Here is an 18415-nt window from a genome sequence, read left to right on the forward strand (position 1 = left end):
AATTATTTATTCTAACAAAATTGGGGTGTGCTGTAAATTGCCCCCCCCCCCACATTGCTCCTGTTTATTCTTGCTGGAGGCTGCCATTTTGTTAAAGCCCAGAGCCCCTGACAAGCAGTAAGTCATAAAACAGAACTAAACACATCGATTTACCAGTTTCAAAAAACAGTTCCATTTCTGTCAAACCGTCAAATGGCTGGTGTCATAACTGATCACCATAGCACTTGCAGACGGAACAGAACAGAAGCAGCTTCCTTGGCTGCAAAGTATAGGAGGGTTTAATTGTACTTTAAGGCTGTTAGCAAGATCGGCCTCTATAAACTCAGCAGTGCCTAAAAATGCCTAAGAATAGAGAGCAACTGAGCATGTGCAGAGCAGGGTGAGACAGTGTATTACTGGATTTTACACAGTATAGGCACTTATTTTTAATGTTTACATAGCTATACCTGCAAAAGGGGCCAGCCCTAAGTGATCTAGCAGGACCCATTTTTCTGACTAAAGTTCCACTTTAAATTTGAAGAAAAGCCTAACGAACCGTAGCCTAACTCTACTCCTAAAAATGTTCCTTTCCCCTCTTCCAACCTATTCTACCTAATCTGTCATTTAAAAAAACATCTGTATACTTAATTATTTTTATCCATTCTAGTCTGGTTATGTGATCCTGCAGGTCTGTGTAACAATGCCTCCGAATTACAAGAGCTGTGACATCATACACACTGGGGTAGATTTGCTAAAACTGGAGAGTGCAAAATCTGGTGCAGTTGTGCATGGTAGCCAATCAGCTTCTAACTTTAACTTGTTCAATTAGGGTTTGACAAAAAACCTGGAATCTGATTGGTTTCTATGCAAAACTGCACCAGATTTTGCACTCGTCAGTTTTAGTAAATCAGTCTGCCATAGGCCAGCTATTCGTGGCACACATCTTTCCTCTGCAGCAGCCGCTCACTAAAGGTGCACACGATCAGATTATCGAACGATCTGTCGTCCGTTTTTTGTGGCATGCTAGTCTGATGTGGAAAGTGAAGAGGTTATTTTCATACGAATTTTCCCGTACGACAGAATTCTACTTCAGAAGTGATGTCATGTGTTGGATTGCTTTGTATGTGTTCTTTCATCTCTGAGCATGCCTAGTCTTGCTGTTAAGATTTTTTTCCGTCAAAATCTGTACTAATGAGATGAAAATCGGACGTTGTATTACGGACGACAAACATTTTATAGCCTGCACATCAGGATTTTGTCAGCCGAAAAGTCGGATTTGGCTGTCGAAAGCACCATACTAACAATCCGAAAATCGGCAGATTGGTCGTCGGACGAATTTTCCCTACAGATTTTCTTATTGCGTGTATGGGCCTTTACACAGGGGAGCTTGAGCTGTGGGATCATGTGACATGAATGAAGTGGATTAAAAAATGGAGATAAGTACACAGATCTTTTATACAGGTTTAGCATGATAGGTAGGAGAAGTGGGGGACAGGACTTTTTTTTATAGATATAGTTATGCTTTTCATGCACTTCAAGTAAACCTGTCGTGAGGGATACAGAGAGGCTGCCATGACCTTCTACTAGAAAATGTTAGTTGCCTGGCTGCTATGCTCACCATCTGGCGTCTGACTTCTGAGTCACTACCCAACAAAGTTTAAAGTAATAGTACTGGTGTTGCAGCCAGGCATCTAGCATTTGCAGAAAGAGAGCTGACTCCATGGTTCTCTTATGATGGGTTACCAAAATAAATTAGGGACATTAGGGCATATAGTTCACCTCTTAATATTATAGCCTGTCTAACATTTTTCATATGGGAGGACATTGATACATTGATACACTATAAAGATAAATAATACCATCCACAATATAAATATTACCATCATTCTCTAAATATTGGAATGAATGCTCAATGCTATTTTACGAGTTTATGAACAGTTGCCCATAGCAACAAATCACTATTTGCCATTGAATCTTTAAGCTCCACTGAAATATGAAACTCAAGATCTGGTTGCTGTGGGCAATTATTAAACCGTTATATATTTCCAATTACATCTCACCTCCATTTGCAGATTTGATCTCCATGCTGTTGTCCAAAAATATTAGGAAACCTTGGCTTATATGTTAAAAAAGGGAAAGGCAGAACATTTATTTTATTGATCAATATATAAGTTAACAGTGACATCAGGCAGCAATAAAATCTATTCCTTTTCCAGTGTTGGCTTATCTACTGTTCAGTTAATGCAGACAAACCTTGGTGATGTCAGAGAGGTCATCATCTTTCAAATCATACTGATTTCTGCAGCTGCTTACTGGGGAGGAGGGGGGGGGGTAAATGTTCAGCTTCATGTCAGCCTTGGCTGGAGGAAATCCTCCATTGTGAGTCCCATCCCCCACCTGAATCAATCTGGTATAAAGAAAATGTAAATCTCACAGGTAACATACTTTCAGTGTTGTCTGACATTGATTTCTATGTAAGAACATTTTTGAACAATGGCATTTTATTCTGTCATTGAAAATTGGTGTTATTTTTGTTTCTGAACTTTTTTTCTCTTAAACATAAATATTTAAACTAATATCCTATATTCAATTTTAATTATCCTTGTCCTTTTATCCTGTTAGGCTCCTGCGGTGTATTGGTGTGTCCCTTTTATTGCACTGAACCCTACAAGCAGCATAGGGGTCATCATGCTGAGAAATGTAAATGACCCTGAATGGGCTCCACTGAGTTTAGATTGGAGGGGGAGGGGGAGAGAGGAGAGACAGCAAGAACAGGCAGGGAGAGACTGAGGGTAGCACTCGCTTCATCTTTTAAAGGGAGGGGAGAAAAGGAGCTCAGCTGCAGTTTGTGCCTGTGTCTGGCTTGTGCAGAAAATTCTAGGCATCCGTGCTGGAAAAATATACATATTTGAGCACAGCTGAGGCTTATTCTATCAGGGAGAAATCATATTTCTCTCCCACTGAAAATGGGTTGGATCAGTACAGGTGACTTAAAGAATTCTGGAGGATGGAGTGGCTGAGGATGACAATAAGGTAGGTGATGACTGTTTATGTCTGCTCTTTGCAATGCATGGATCCATTGTTGTGTACTAGGGTATTTGTAGATCACACATTATAAATTCCACTACCATAGCAGGTTGATGGGACACGGCATTTTAAGGCTATGGGTTCTGGGTCTAATAGATATGACATATAGGTTATTGTGAAGGGTGATTGTGCAGAGGCTTGCAGCTTGTTCTATATGATCCTGGCTAATTGTGCTGAAAATTACCTTTTGTGTCGAGGATGGCAATCTGTACATTGCAATTTTATGCTTTTTTTGCTTTGATGAATCTTCTTGATTAAATGAAAAAATATGGACCTTTTGGTAGTTGTGATCTGGTGTGCATTGTACCAAGGCACTTATCTCTGTCAAATTGGCTAGATTTTATGTAAAGGCTTACTCCATTTCAACCTTCTGCTTTCTGCCTAATAGAAGAGGTTATCAGCTCTAAATAACAAAGAAATGCTGCACATGCCTGTAATGTGCAGGAAGCTGGAGATGTGAGAGAGCAATACATTTATGCCGCTTCTCCTAAGATCAGGGTATTTAAATGGCATGAGAAGCACGCTTCACATTGACATTAAGGAATGGCACAGCACATGAGCAAGCATTTAAGCCAGATATGAGAATCCTGTTTAACCAAGCGTTCAAACCACTGCAGTTTCTATTAGCACTTACTGGGGTCCAGAGACTATTTACCCTTTACTGCTTATTATGATATAGTGTGTGTTTTTTTTTTTTTTCTACATAGCAAAGTATGGGTTAAAATGATGTGAAATCATTAATGTGAGATATGCATGCTTTGCACAGACATGCATTGCAGTCAGCGGAACATCTCCTGCATTACCTTTTTGCATATGGGGTAAATGTCTGGGTCCCAGTTGGCCAGATTGAGATGCAGTGTGACAATGAGCTAGCAACTGTGTGCTGACATTTTTCTCTGCATCTACTGAGGATGGCTTACTGACTGTTAAAAATCATTGAATATGGTCCTTTTTTATTCTTTTGATGTATTTTTGTCAAAGAATTGCTATACATAATCTGAAAGAATTACAGAGTGGCTCATGGTTCATGTTGGTGCACTACATGAAATCCCTTGATACTAGCAGTTGTGGTTACTTCAGTTAAAGTGCAGTGAAGAGATAGCACTACCATGGCAGCTTTTGTGTTTTTGAACACTTTTTTTTGCTCTGTAGCCAAAGAAAAGAGAAGAATCCGTAACATGTTCCTGTTCTTCATTAAATAATATACATCTAAAATTACATATTCAATAAATACTGGGTGACCAAAAACCTGGAGCGCACTTCACAATGTTATTCAACCAAGCATGGGATCAAAGTGCTACAGCTTGGGATGTGTTTCTACCCTGCATGTAGTGTTTAAAGGACAGTCTGCCAGTATAAAATAGAGAGTCAGCAACTTGCCAAAACAGCATGTTTCATAGTGGTATTTAAGTTTATCAAAGACCTGTCCGATAGAGTCTGGGAACATTGTGAGCAAACGAACCAGTGATAGCTTGGGAAGGCAGCCTGCCTGTCTGCATTCTAGCTCTGCAACCACTGAAGTGACAACGGGACTTGATACAGAGGCAGCTTCTGGCTTGAATATTCAGCAAAAGGTAAGAAGCCTTAAAAGCAACTTGCTAGAGTGTGATAAGGGATTAACGCTGGCAAAGAGTGAAGATAAAACTGACTGATGCTTATTATGCACATTTCTTTTATAAATAGGCTGCTTTTTTATAGTATTCTGAAATCCAGGCTGCTGCTGTTAATTTGAAATACCTTAAGGCCATCAATACTTTTTCTAGATATTGATTTTGGGTCTTTGACTGTCTTTAGAAAATTTCGATTTCTACACCTTCATCTCTCCTCTAAAACAGGAGAATACAATCATTTTGGAAGAGTCAAGAGCTAAATACCTATAATGGTTTATTTCACAGGACTCAAAGGCAATACAGTCCAGGCAGATTGTGCTATTGGAAGGGTACAATTATAATTATGTTTTTAGAAAAAAAAATAAGGATCTTTTGATGAATTGCATATCACTTCAGTGTGTTAAATGCTTTGTGTGGGGAAATCAATGCATTTGTTCCTTGTAAATGTAGAAGGCAAAAAGACAATGCGGTTCGAGAACATCAGAAGAATAACAATGCAGGTTAGAGGTTCTATTGTGTAATAATGATCTCGAGTGATCTGTCTGACATATTTTGCTGGTATCGGCAATTTGTTTTATTTTTATAGGGAGAGGATTTTATAGGATAAATGGTATTCTGAAATATTAGTCTATGCTGGTGCAGTATTGCTTAATTATTGCAGTAATTACAGCCCTAAAGGGCACCTGCACCTTTCTCCACATTTTTGACAATTTGAAAATCTTAAGGCTGGGCAGCAAGATTAACTTTGTAAACATTGTTCACCCCTGTGTTGTTTTGTTAGGTTGGCATAGGCTTTTAATAAATCCATAGTGATCAATGGGAAATATTAAATTTGTTTGAAACCATGCGAAATAGGCCTCCTAAATAAATACCTGAAGAACAGTTGTCTATGTTCATGCCAACTTCTAAGACTTCCTCCTTCCATTTCATTGCAGCATGGAAGAGTAAAGGAAATTACCCGGTGACTATGGGCAACAAGGCATGTTTTTAGGCAAAAGATCAGTTGAGGTTGTTTTACTAATGTATGAGAGGCTGCTCTCTTAGTAAAATGAATGATGGTAAAAAAAAAAGGTGATCCTGCATACCCAGTTATGTACAAGTAAAATTTAAAAAAAATGTTCTTTCACATAATTGGTTGACTAAAGTGAACAATGCTTCACTTTATTTACCAAACTCAATGAACACTAAGTAAGCAATGCTGATAATCTACTTCATATGTCTATATGAAAAATTCCTTTGCCATCTATGCACTGAAAATTTGGCTTCCAAAAAAAAAATTAATTTTTTTGACCACAGTGAATTCTTCAACAACCTGTGCAGGCATAAGAGAACAATATAAACAGATACCGAGAAGTGATTTTATACTTTTAAATTATTTGCAAATAATTTGATAATGATTAGACTATTTTGCTTAGACTATTGAGCTTCAAATGGGATAAGACCCCCTCTCAATCAAATCTGTTGTCTTGATATACTAGACATTTTTTTGTGATATTAGAAATAATAGGAAGAAGATCAAACATTATACATTGTGGTAGAGAGGAATACGGAAACTTCCATCTGTTTCCTATCTACATAACCCAGAAACCTAAATGATAACTTCAAACTATCAAAAATAACTGCACAAACTACAGTTTGTCAGTGAATGAGTCTATCATGCCTTGTTAAAGGACCACTGCCCTATGCCTTTACTATAAATATTATACTGTATTCTCTTCCCTCACATTGTAAAGTGCTGCGCAAACTGTTGGCGCTATATAAATCCTGTATAATAATAATCATAATAATAATAATAATAATATTGTGTGTTGTGGTCACCCAACTTAAAATATATGTTAAGCCAAAATGTTATTTTTGTTGGTTTTAGATAGGGGTTCAAACCCTTTCCTTCTCTATCATATTATTTTGTTTTCTTCCTGTGCCCTGCTGGTAAGTTTTACCTTGACTTCCTGTCCTGGGGATGCAGCAGGAAATGAGCAAATCTCTCCAAAGTCAATGGAATTCCCACTCTAGAGAGCTGTCACAAGAATGTATTTCTTCATTGGAGCTTTTTCCCTTTTTCCCTTACCTCTTGCTCTTATGGCACCTCAGAATGTATGGATTTTCCCTCACCTCTCTCTCAGTAGTAATGACCACTAAAACAAATAAAGAGATGAATCTCCCCAGGGACACATACGGAAATAAAAACCTGTCAAGCGTATTTAACCTTTCCCTATTCAAAAGTAAAAAGAAATCCTTACATACAATTTAACTGTAAATGTGATGTCATGGAGCTCACAACCTGGGGAATCCTGCTTATTCTGGTCAGTTAGGTACCATGATCAAAAGTCATGTTATTGCAACCAACCCCCATTTGTTTGGATATGAGCCCTCCAAAGGTAGCGCCAAAGTAAAGAAATGGGTATCAAGTTTGCCATAACCTAGTGTTCATGGATACTTTATAATGTAAGATCATTTATTTCTTTGCAAGAGCAGTTTGAGCTTAGTTCAGTAAGCAAAGTGCTTTCAGAACAGCTATACCGTATGGGGTACATACCTAGAGTCAATAGAACATGGCAGCACTTAGTATACACCGTATTAGATAGATAATTGTGCTAAAAAGAATAACATAGTGCTATACATTTTTTCAAATAGATGTATAACTTTAAATATTGAGAGAGATTTCCTTACTCAGAATTGAGTTTCTGGACTGAGAGTGGAAAGCTATTAATAGTAAAATTATTTGTGTACTTTATAAAATAACATTGTAGTCATTTAGGTATATAGAAATTGTCTGCATGGCAAAATTTGTTGCAGCACTGCAAAAACCTAAAGACTAGCTTTGTGCAAATCTGAATTACACTGTCTACCTTTTTAGTAGCATTAGCATTCCTTACCTAGTATAACATTTTCTATTTAAGCTTAGGACATTCCATTTTTGCAGCCCTGCAAATATACAGTTATGGGACAATTGGCATAATTGAACGGCATGATAATGCCTACACACAGGAAGCGCACTGTTATTTTTTAGGTGAAATTCAGGATCAAATGTTAATCTTTCAGGGTACTGTTAAAGCACAATTAACACTTCTAAATGTTTTCTTCAGCTGTGGTGTCGAACCACTGGGGTTTTGCCTCCCTCCTGACGGGCCATGGATGGGGCCATGATTGGTGGGAAGGCCCAATTGGAGTGGACATTCATGGGACAGCTGCAGGGCCACAGAGTGATAGTGGGCACACTTGGCACAGCACAGATATGCTTCACTTGACACAGCACAGCATTAGACTTGCTACCAGTATGGTACTCATCCAAGCGTCATGTAACCCATCACATGACTATAGAGAGAATGCACATTTCCTTCCCAGTAGGTACTTGTACAGAAGGCATATCTGAAGTAAATGGGGAAAAAATGTAATTTAGCCCCCACTGTGTCCTGAGAGCCTCCAGCCAGCTGCATATCCCTTTAAACTATTATGCGTTACGCCACAAGCATGGCTTATTCAGAGAGAAAAATAGCCTCTGAAGAAGCCAAGCTTGTGGTGAAACACCTAAGGGGCAGAGATGGCAACGTAGGATGTTTTACTACATGACACAGCAAAAGAACATGGAAAGAACTTAATATCACATGAAGAGATAGACCACAGTCTTATGGAGATGGGTTCTGACTATCCATCCACAAGCTGCGGCCTTCAGCACAGCAGTAGTACCGTGGGGTGGTTTTCTACACTTGTTACTTGTCTGTTGTGCACCAGCATCTAGTGCACTTCAAAACCTGAGGTTATTGTAAGTTTTTTAAATAAATGCGGTTGTTTTCATGGTAAACATTATGATGTTCTATATATTTTATTTCTGAGCTTCCAATTATGATATCTGCTGAGCGTCATTGGGGGAAAATAGACCAGCAGGCGACAAGAGGAGGATCAACTTCTATCCAGATATTGCCCTTAAAGGGATAAGCATTTTATACCTACAAATCATAGGTCAATATAGTAGGTGAGGGGCCAGTGGTGGTCGTTACACATGGTGTGAAGATCTGTTAGGGCTAGGCATGGTTTAGAAGATTATAACTGTTAATTCAAAGCGGAGTTCCACCCATTTTTAATACGTTGGATTACATAGATGTATGTAATCCCCTTTAAAACGACTTTTACCAATGGAAACTTTTTTTTTTTTGCTAGTAAATATCTTAATTTCTGCTTTATTCCTCCTCTCCTCACTTCCGGGTCCGATCGGCGATGACGTCATTCGGCGATTCGCAGTGTATGCTGGGATGTATTCCATTTCAGAAATCTCGCAGTATTACCCAGGAGCTGAGCTGTACTGAGCTGTGACCTGCCCCGCCTCCTCTCAGTGAGTTATACTGTATGCATTGTATTCAGGCCGTTCTCTGCCCCGCCTCCTGAGCGAGGACTGAAAGCATTATATCCTGACTGAGCTCACTGAGAGGAGGCGGGGCAGAGCACGTCCTGAATACAATGCATACAGTACAACTCACTGAGAGGAGGCGGGGCAGGTCACGGCCTGAATACACACAGTACAGCTCAGCTCCTGCGAGATTTCTGGAATGGAATACATCCCAGCACACACTGCGAATCGCCGAATGACGTCATCGCCGATCGGACCCGGAAAGTGAGGAGAGGAGGAATAAAGCAGAAATTAAGGTATTTACTAGCAAAAAAAAAAAAGTTTCCATTGGTAAAAGTCGTTTTAAAGGGGATTACATAGATTTAAAGTTGCGAAAATGGGTGGAACTCCACTTTAACAGCACATTTACCTGGTCTTTTGCCTTCTATAGTTTTCTGTTTTTCCACTTCATTTTTGGACTATTATTTTTTTCCCCCCAGCATAGGTGGATTGCATATTAAATTTGTTACACACTTGAAGGATTTGCGTTTTGCATATATTTGTGTCTGTGTAATTATCTACAGGTGTAGCGCTGGATCACTTTTATTTTAATTATGATTTAGCACATGTGACACACTCGTAGATTTCAGCAGCAGCACCTAATTTGCTTTATTACACTGGTGTTCATGGAGGCATTTGTTTGTTTAGATCCCTTAAAATCCTACAGTTCCCCCAACCTCCTGCAGTGCCGCTCAATCTCCCACAGTTCTTCCAACCTCCTCCAGTGTCCCTCACTTTCCCACAGTGCCCCTCAACCTACGGCATTTCCTCCAATTCTTCCAAAAGTGCACTCTATAGATACCCGCAGAATTCTTCTCACCGAGCCCCCCAGTTTCCTCCTGAGCCTTTATTCTCCATAGGGCTACCAGGTCTACTGCAGTGTCCCCTAACCCCCTATATAACCCTCATACCCCTCAGTGACACCCAGCCCCATCCAGAGCCTTCCAGCTTTTTAATACATAACATTCAATCAAAACATAATGGGAATTGCATTCTAATTATGTTATTGTGCATCCTTTTTCATTTATTTATTAGAAATTACCACAAATTTACCACTGCTATATAGGATAGCATATCTTTACTTTTTAAGTTCAAGTGAACTGTTATTTTAATTTTGTTTGTAACTTCAATTGCGGGGCTTCTAGTTTGATAGTCTCTAAAAATGTAAGATAACTACTGTATGTCTACTAACGGCACAATAACCATGATCATAGCTAGAAATGCAGAAGCACTTTTTAATCAGTCTTTTTTTTAGGAACAGTCTGTAGTGATAAAACAGAAAATAAAATTTAGTCTTTCACTTTCTCACTGTAATTCTCCATTGCAAGTCTGAATCAGATTTTGGTATTCTAAAGTAATAAGGACAGTCTATAAAAACACACTAAAGAGCACTAATTATGAATAGACTTTGGCACAAAAAGTAATCATCTACAGCCCCCATTCATAACATAGATCAGATACCACTAGCTGCTCTCTGCTGGATAGTGTAGTGTTTACACTGCACCTGCATTTTATGTATCATTCATAAAATGGAGACCATGATATGGGGCCTGCAGTCTCCCATGAAGTGTTCTCTTAATAACACAGTAGAGAACACGTCATGATTAGAGGAGAGACTTTGACAGGTCATTTGACTGGGATCTCCTCTCAACTTTTTCTTTCACATTCAGTCATTTGAAACATTTATTCTCACCCCTTATTTAGCTTTTACTTTATTTGACTGGCGTATGACTTATGCCCCATACACACGTGCAGATTATCTGCAGACTTTTGTCTGCAGACTTACCTTTTCTATGTAGTGCAAGGGCCTGCCGGATTGCATACAAATTGAAAGTGTTTAGGTTTGACCTCATATTATATGGTTTTGGTAAGTCTGCAGACAAAAGTCTGCAGATAATCTGCACGTGTGTATGGAGCATTAGTGTAAGGGGTACCGCCTAATATATTACAGTTGCCGTCCTTTTCAGCTGTCTGATCTCAGAAGAGACATACTGAAAAAACACATGTTGTCTTCCAGCTACTACCTAACCACAACAATTCCAAGCACATAGCCCTGCATCCATCTTAGATAAGGGATTTAATATGTGACACTGTTTGGACAATCAGGTGACTATGCTGTGAACATCAGAATGGCAGTGTGCACGTAAAATCATCAGAATGGCAGTGTGCAGTCTTTTTTGTAGATATTGAGCAGAAGGTGAGAAATTGGTGGACCAGTTGTCACTTGACGAAGATTCAAACAGCAGGGCTGATACTAGAAGTAAGAAAAAAATTTAACTGTTAAGTGTAGCGGTGGAAATTATAACTCGGATATGCTGTTTTTTTTCCATTAAATACCATGAACAACATGCTTTATCCGCTTAAAGACCAGCCGACCGCAGATATACTGCGGCAGGCTGGCTCTCCTGCGCAAACCGCTGTATGGGTACGTCGGCTCCTGGGAGCAGGTCTCGGGCGCATGTGCGTGCCGCCGGCAGCACAATCGCACGCCCGCTCTCTAGCCCTGCATCTAAACAACGGGTCCGGTGGTCGTGATGGCCATCGGGAATTCGGCGATCACTGCAGGGACTGACAGCAAGGAAGTGTGCCTTTGTAAACACAGCACACCACTTATCTGTCACTGATTGAAACGGGGCTCCTGTGTTCCTGTTATTTACGGAACACAAGAGCCATGTTTCCATCCACCAAGTCTGGCCCTTACACAGTTAGAATCACCCCCTAGGTACACATTTAAGCCTTTGATCGCCCCTGGTGTTAACCCCTTCCTTGCCAGTGTCATTGTTACAGTAGCAGTGCATATTTTTAGCACTGATTACTGTAGTAATGTCACTGGTCCCCCCCAAAAGTGTCAGAAATGTCAGTTAGGGGTCTGATCTGTCCACCGCAATGTTGCAGTCCCGCTAAAAATCTCAGATCGCCGCCACTACTACTAAAAATAAATAAATAAATAAAAACAACCTAAATCTTTCTCCTTAGTTTGTAGACGCGATAACTTTTGTGCAAGCCAATCAAAATACACTTATTAGGATTTTTTTTTTTACCAAAAATATGTGGCAAAATACAAATTGGCCAAAAATGATGAAAACATTTGATTTTTTTTAATTTTTTTTTTATTGGAAACGTTATATAGCATAAAGTAAAAAATACTGCTTTTTATTTTTTTCAAAATTGTTGTTTTTTTGTGTATAGCGCATAATCAAAAAACTACAGAGGTGTTCAAATACCACCAAAAGAAAGCCCCAGTTGTGGGGGAAAAAAAGGACGTCAATTTTATTTGGGTACAGCGTCACACTACCGCGCAGTTGTCAGTTAAAGTAATGCAGTGCCGAATCGCAAAAAAATGGCCTGGTCATTAAGGGGGCTAATCCTTTCAGTCCAGAAGTGGTTAAATCACATAAGACTTAAGGTGTGTGTGTGTGTGTGTGTGTGTGTGTGTGTGTATACAAAGAGCTATGGCATTAGCTGTTTCGAAAAGCAAGCCATGTCAACCTGGTTCTTTTTATCTTTTATATACAATCCTTTTTAATAAAGTGGTTGTAAACCTCAGTCATGAAATTTGAGCATATACTGTAAATCTGTAGTGTTTACTTGTCTCTTTCCAAATCTCTAAGTGTCAATTCCCTCTGGTTCTTTGTTCCTCTGTTATTAGCATGTCTAACTTCTGAGAAGTTTTTCCGACACATAAAATAAATTTGTGTTGGGGAGGGAGATAAGCACCCAGCTTGTCTATTCACAACATAGTTCTTCTGCTGTGTGGAAAGAGGGGGGGGTCCTTTCTTCCAATCCGCTTTCACACACTGTAACTGCAGCTCTCCACCCCGTCCTCTCTGCTCCTCACGGATGCAGAAGGATTTTAACACTTTCCTGCCATTTGGAAGTGGTGTAGGAAAGAGAGGGCTGCAGATAAAAAATTAAAACCTATGTATGAGTATTTGTTTCATCTCTGTGTATCACCTGAGGCTGTTCACTTCGCTGGGTATATGTGAGGGTTTACATCCACCTAACGCATAAACACAATATACAATATTAAAGTTACTGTTTTATTTTAAAGTTACTGTTTTATTGTCTACATGATGTAAAGGTAATTTCTCACTAATTTATCACTAAGAAGATTTCTTGTTACTCTAATCTAATTGACTGAAGGCTGGGAGGCACCATTACAGTATATTTATTTATTTATTTATTTTTGGGGGGGGGGGTCTATTGCATGTTTTTCCTACCTTTCTTTAAGTGACACTGTTGCTAAATTAGAAAGTAAAACAAGATCCCCCTAGTTGAGAAAAGACAATATACATAACTGTCACATGCACTCCATCCAATCTTCACTCTCTTCAAGGGCTTTGGTGCCTGGAATATCCTGTTTTTTACACATACTTCCAGGATTGTGGCATGCCTGGTACCCTGTCTTGTAGTGACATAGGGCCTGGCAAAAGTAAATGTGGCAAGGGACCACCAACACTACCAGCAGTGTCTTTGATGATGAATATTCTTTGTGTTTTTTTTTTTCAGAATAACAATAATAATATAAATGTGTGACATGGTTTATGTCATTGCAAGGGCTTTCACAAGATACAGGTGTGAAACAGTTTGCTGATCATTTTGATATTTTAAAAGTCTCGTGAATACATATTGTTGTTTAGTAAAATAATAGGTTGTGGAATTCTAACCATCAGTTTTTATTCTGAGTCTCCCCATAACAGTTTATTGCCTGCTCATCCAGCCAGTACATTCAATATTTCCCACTTCCTGTAACAGGCCAGGATGTCCTGCAAAAGTGGTAGTTACAACAAGTGAATTTACTGTATCACATTGACAGGGATGCTTACAATCTTCAGCTTTTGCTTGTATAAATTGTGTGCCTTTTATATAAAATCCATTTAAAACTACACATTTATGTAAGACTGCTCTTGCCACAGGTTGACACAAACAATAACAGTAGGTTGAAAAATATCAGATCGTTTAGCAGGATCACCAGATAAGTAAACTACGCTCATAGTTCCACTTTAAGACTTTCTTTTTAACTCGGGAGAAGCAGCAGAAGGTATTTTGATGTGTCATTTCACATATAGCCATAACATGTTTGAGCAATATATCCTTTAAGTGACAACTTTGTGTAAAAAAAAGAAAACATTTTTGTCATATTCTCAAAACTTGTGGAAAAATATAAAATATTCCATGAACTCAACATGCCTGTCAGCAAATAGCAAAGTGTCTACTTTTCAAAATTGGGTTATTTGTGCTATCTTGACATTTCAGAGCCTCCGAAACTGTGATAGGTAGTAAGGAAGTAAAATAAGCAATTTGCACCCTTAGAAAACCTGAAGGCAGTGATTGGTTTCGGGGTCCCGTACACCAGTGGTCCTCAACTCCGGTCCTCAGGGCCCACTAACAGGCCAGATTTTAAGTATTACCTTGAGGAGATGCAGACTAGAGTACTGCAATCACTGAGCAGCAAATGATATCACCTGGGATGTATTTCAGTTATCTTGCAAATCTGGCCTGTTAGTGGGTTGAGGACCACTGCTGTACACAGCTAGGCTCCCAAAAATTCTCACACATGTGGTATCCCGGTACTCAGGAGAAGCAGCAGGAGTGTCATTCCACATATACCCATGGAATGTGTGAGCAATATATCATTTAGTGACCACTTTGTGTAAAAAAAAAAAAATTGTCATTTACCTGAAACATGTGGCAAAATATAAAATATTCCATGGACTCAACATGCCTCTCAGCAAATAGCTTTGGGTGTCTAATTTCCAAAAAAGGGTAATTTGGGGGTATTTGAACTGTCCTGGCATTTTATGCACAATATTAGAAGCTTATGCCACACATCACCCACTCTTCTAACCACTTGACGGCCAAGCTTTTTCTGACACTTATAGTTTACATGAAAAAAAAAAAAAATGATTTAAAGCAGAGACCCTACAGAACAAAATGGTGGGTGTTGTAATTTTTTTTGTCACACGGAATTTGTGCAGGGATTTTCCAAATTGTTTGGCTATATATAAAAGATGATCTTATGCTGAGTACATAGATACCAGACATGACATGCTTTAAAATTGTGCACGCCCGTGCAGCGGCAATAAACTACAAACATTTTTATAAGCCTTTACAGCATGGGTGTCCAACCTTTTGGCTTCTCTGGGCCACATTGAGTGTAGAGAAATTTTCTTGGGCCGCATATAAAATATATACTATAGTTAAGGTATAAAAGTAAAAATATGCTGCCGTGCCCTTCCCACGCCGCCGCGCCCCCCAAACTAATTTAACACAATTAGAGGATGATCAAATGAAATTGAATCAGTATACAAAGGTTTACTTCTTCTGAGAGATAATAAAGGAACACTCTAACCACCATGGCCACTTCAGGGATTTGAAGTGGTCATGGTGGTAGGAGTCAGAAACACTGCACATGCTCCCCTCCCCTCTGAGGCAGCCTCTGCCTACTGTTATTTGGAAGCTGCTGTGGTCGCGCCCCCGACCTGACTTCCTTCCTCCCCAGCAAAAAAAAAATTGTCAGGGGGCAGTGGGCCGCATTGCCTGCGGTTCCGGGCCGCATGCGGCCCTCGGGCCGCGGGTTGGACATGCCTGCTTTACAGGTTACCACTTTAGATTTACAAAGAAGGTCTACTGCAAGAATTACTTCCCCCGATCTGACATCCGCGGCGATACATCACATGCATGCTGCAATTGCTGTTTGCATTCACCTTTGCGCGCAAACACAGGGGGTGCTTGAATTTTTAGTTTTTTTATTATTTATTTTGCTTTTTATTTATTTTGACACCTTCCCTTTTCGTTTATTTTTATTTTTTCTATAATTTTTATTGTTATCACTGAGAATTTAAATATCCCCTATAATAGTAATAAATAGTGACATGTACTCTTTAAAAAAAAAAAAAAAAATAGGGTCTTTTAGACTCTAGATCTCTCCTCTGCCCTTAAAGCAAGATTGGTGTGATAAGATTCTTTCCCAATTTCCTAATGGCGCACTAGTATTGACACTCTGCTGCATAAAATAACCCTGCGATTTTAGCACCTCAGCAACAGAAGAACGGGTCGGGTATGCCTGACCTTAGCAAGGACCACTACTCCCTCATCAGAGCTATCTGTCAGGGTGCCGCTGTCCTATACAAGTTCGAATACTGAGCCTGATTCGGCTCTTCCCCCATCGCGCGCTCATCTGTCATGCTCAGCATCGTGTAGGCCTCTTCACTAGTGTACCTCTGTTTGGACATTTTGGCCAATAAATTTATAGGTACCTAATGTGATTCACAGGTAAAAAAGAACCTGGCTGTTAAGGACTGTTTGAACCACTACCAAAACATTGAACTGCTAGTGCATGCAGAGATCGGACCTTACTCTGCTAATGCTGCGGATTTGTGTGCTGTGTATTGGAAGTGACAGTAATCTGCTAAAACTGCACTTATTGGGGGATGGGCAGAGGGGCTAAACACAGGTGCTGGCAGGTGTCGGGGCTGATCCTGCTAACGCTGCATTTTAGGAACACTATACTAAACTAATGGGGATGCTAATATAGTTCTGATCCATTTAAAGACATTGATCCATTCAGACACTTACTAGTAATGGAGGTGTTTAGTGTGTGTGTGTGTGTGTGTGTGTGTGTCACTGGCAATCAAAGGGTTAAAATGTATTACTAAAGATGCGGCGGGCTATCTGACGCTGTCCTGTATTGATGCTAACTAACGTTAACTGATGTCACCTGTGACACCAATACAGTGATCAGAAAAAAGATCTGTACACTATAATAGTGACACTGTGACAGGGCAATGAAGGGGTTAACTGTGGGTCATCAGGGGTTTAAATCTTTATTAGGGGATGTATAGTGGGTAGTGTTGAGCGAACACGGACTGTATTATTCGTGTTCGTACCGAATAATTGGATTTTTTTTACCCGAACACGGACACGGACACTTTACTGTATGTTCGGGTAAAAATCCGTGTTCGGTCGTTTTATTTCCGGGTTTTGCATGCTTTGGCGCTCTTTTCATGGCGGGCTTTCAACAGCCAATCAACAATCGTTTAACTGGTGTGCCTTAAGCCATCCCAGCCATGCCTGCAAATGTCTTAGTAGCTGTGATTGGCCGTCTGAAGCATGTGACCAAGTCTTTATAAGTTCGAGGCAGCCGCCGCAGCAGCGTCATTCTGCTGCTTAGCTAAGGGACAGAGCACACATCAATGTGCTGGCTGCTGATTAGGGAAAGATAGGCAGGAAAAAACCATTTGTGTCCGGATAGAATTGAGGGACAGGTCGGAGTGTTTAGGCAGGGCGAGTTGTAGGCATTTTAGGGATAGAGTCTGCTGAATTATAGGGTCAGTGTCTTCTACAAACTACAATCGATATTGCTGTGTGGGGGGTGGGGTGAATCTGCACTCAATCCTGATCTACGATCTCTTCTCAATCCTGTTAGGGACAGAGTCTGCTGAATTTTAGGGAAACTGTGTTCTACAAACTACAATCGATATTGCTGTGTGGTGTGGGATTGGAGATAGGCAGGTGTCAGTGATCCACATCCATTTTTCTGTGTGTGAGCTGCAGTGAACACAATCTTTTTGGGCTGCAGTGAACACAATCTTTTTGGGCTGCAGTGAACACAATCTTTTTGGGCTGCAGTGAACACAATCTTTTTGGGCTGCAGTGAACACAATCTTTTTGGGGTGCAGTGAACAAAATCTTTTTGGGGTGCAGTGAACACAATCCTTTTTGGTGTGCAGTGAACACAATCTTTGTGGGGTGCAGTGAACAAAATCCTTTGTGGGGTGCAGTGAACACAATCTTTTTGGGGTGCAGTGAACAAAATCCTTTTTGGGGTGCAGTGAACAACATCCTTTTTGGGGTGCAGTGAACACAATCTTTTTGGGGTGCAGTGAACAAAATCCTTTGTGGGGTGCAGTGAACACAATCTTTTTGGGGTGCAGTGAACACAATCTTTTTGGGGTGGAGTGAACAACATCCTTTTTGGGGTGCAGTGAACAAAATCCTTTTTGGGGTGCAGTGAACAAAATCATTTTTGGGGTGCAGTGAACACAATCTTTTTGGGGTGCAGTGAACACAATCTTTGTGGGGTGCAGTGAACACAATCTTTTTGGGGTGGAGTGAACAACATCCTTTTTGGGGTGGAGTGAACAACATCCTTTTTGGGGTGCAGTGAACAACATCCTTTTTGGGGTGCAGTGAACACAATCTTTGTGGGGTACAGTGAACAGAATCTTTGTGGGGTGCAGTGAACACAATCTTTGGGGGGTACAGTGAACACAATCTTTTTGGGGTGCAGTGAACACAATCTTTGTGGGGTGCAGTGAACACAATCTTTTTGGGGTGGAGTGAACAAAATCAT

General features: G+C 40.0%; 1 protein-coding gene across 10 annotated transcripts in view; it reads left to right on the forward strand.

The window, feature by feature from the left end:
• MAGI2 (membrane associated guanylate kinase, WW and PDZ domain containing 2) overlaps positions 1-18415 on the forward strand; it is a 1130869-nt gene that overhangs the window by 463532 nt on the left and 648922 nt on the right. The window contains exon 1 of one of the 10 annotated variants that reach the window (XM_082255140.1): positions 2774-3012. The exons of the other annotated variants lie outside the window; for them this stretch is intronic. The gene's annotated coding sequence lies outside the window, so the exon portion shown is untranslated. Of the gene's footprint in view, positions 1-2773; positions 3013-18415 lie in introns of those variants that run through there. 10 annotated transcript variants of the gene reach the window in all.

This window comes from Pelophylax lessonae (assembly GCF_965119305.1).
Source record: "Pelophylax lessonae genome assembly, chromosome: 4".
Taxonomy (NCBI): Eukaryota; Metazoa; Chordata; class Amphibia; order Anura; family Ranidae; genus Pelophylax; species Pelophylax lessonae.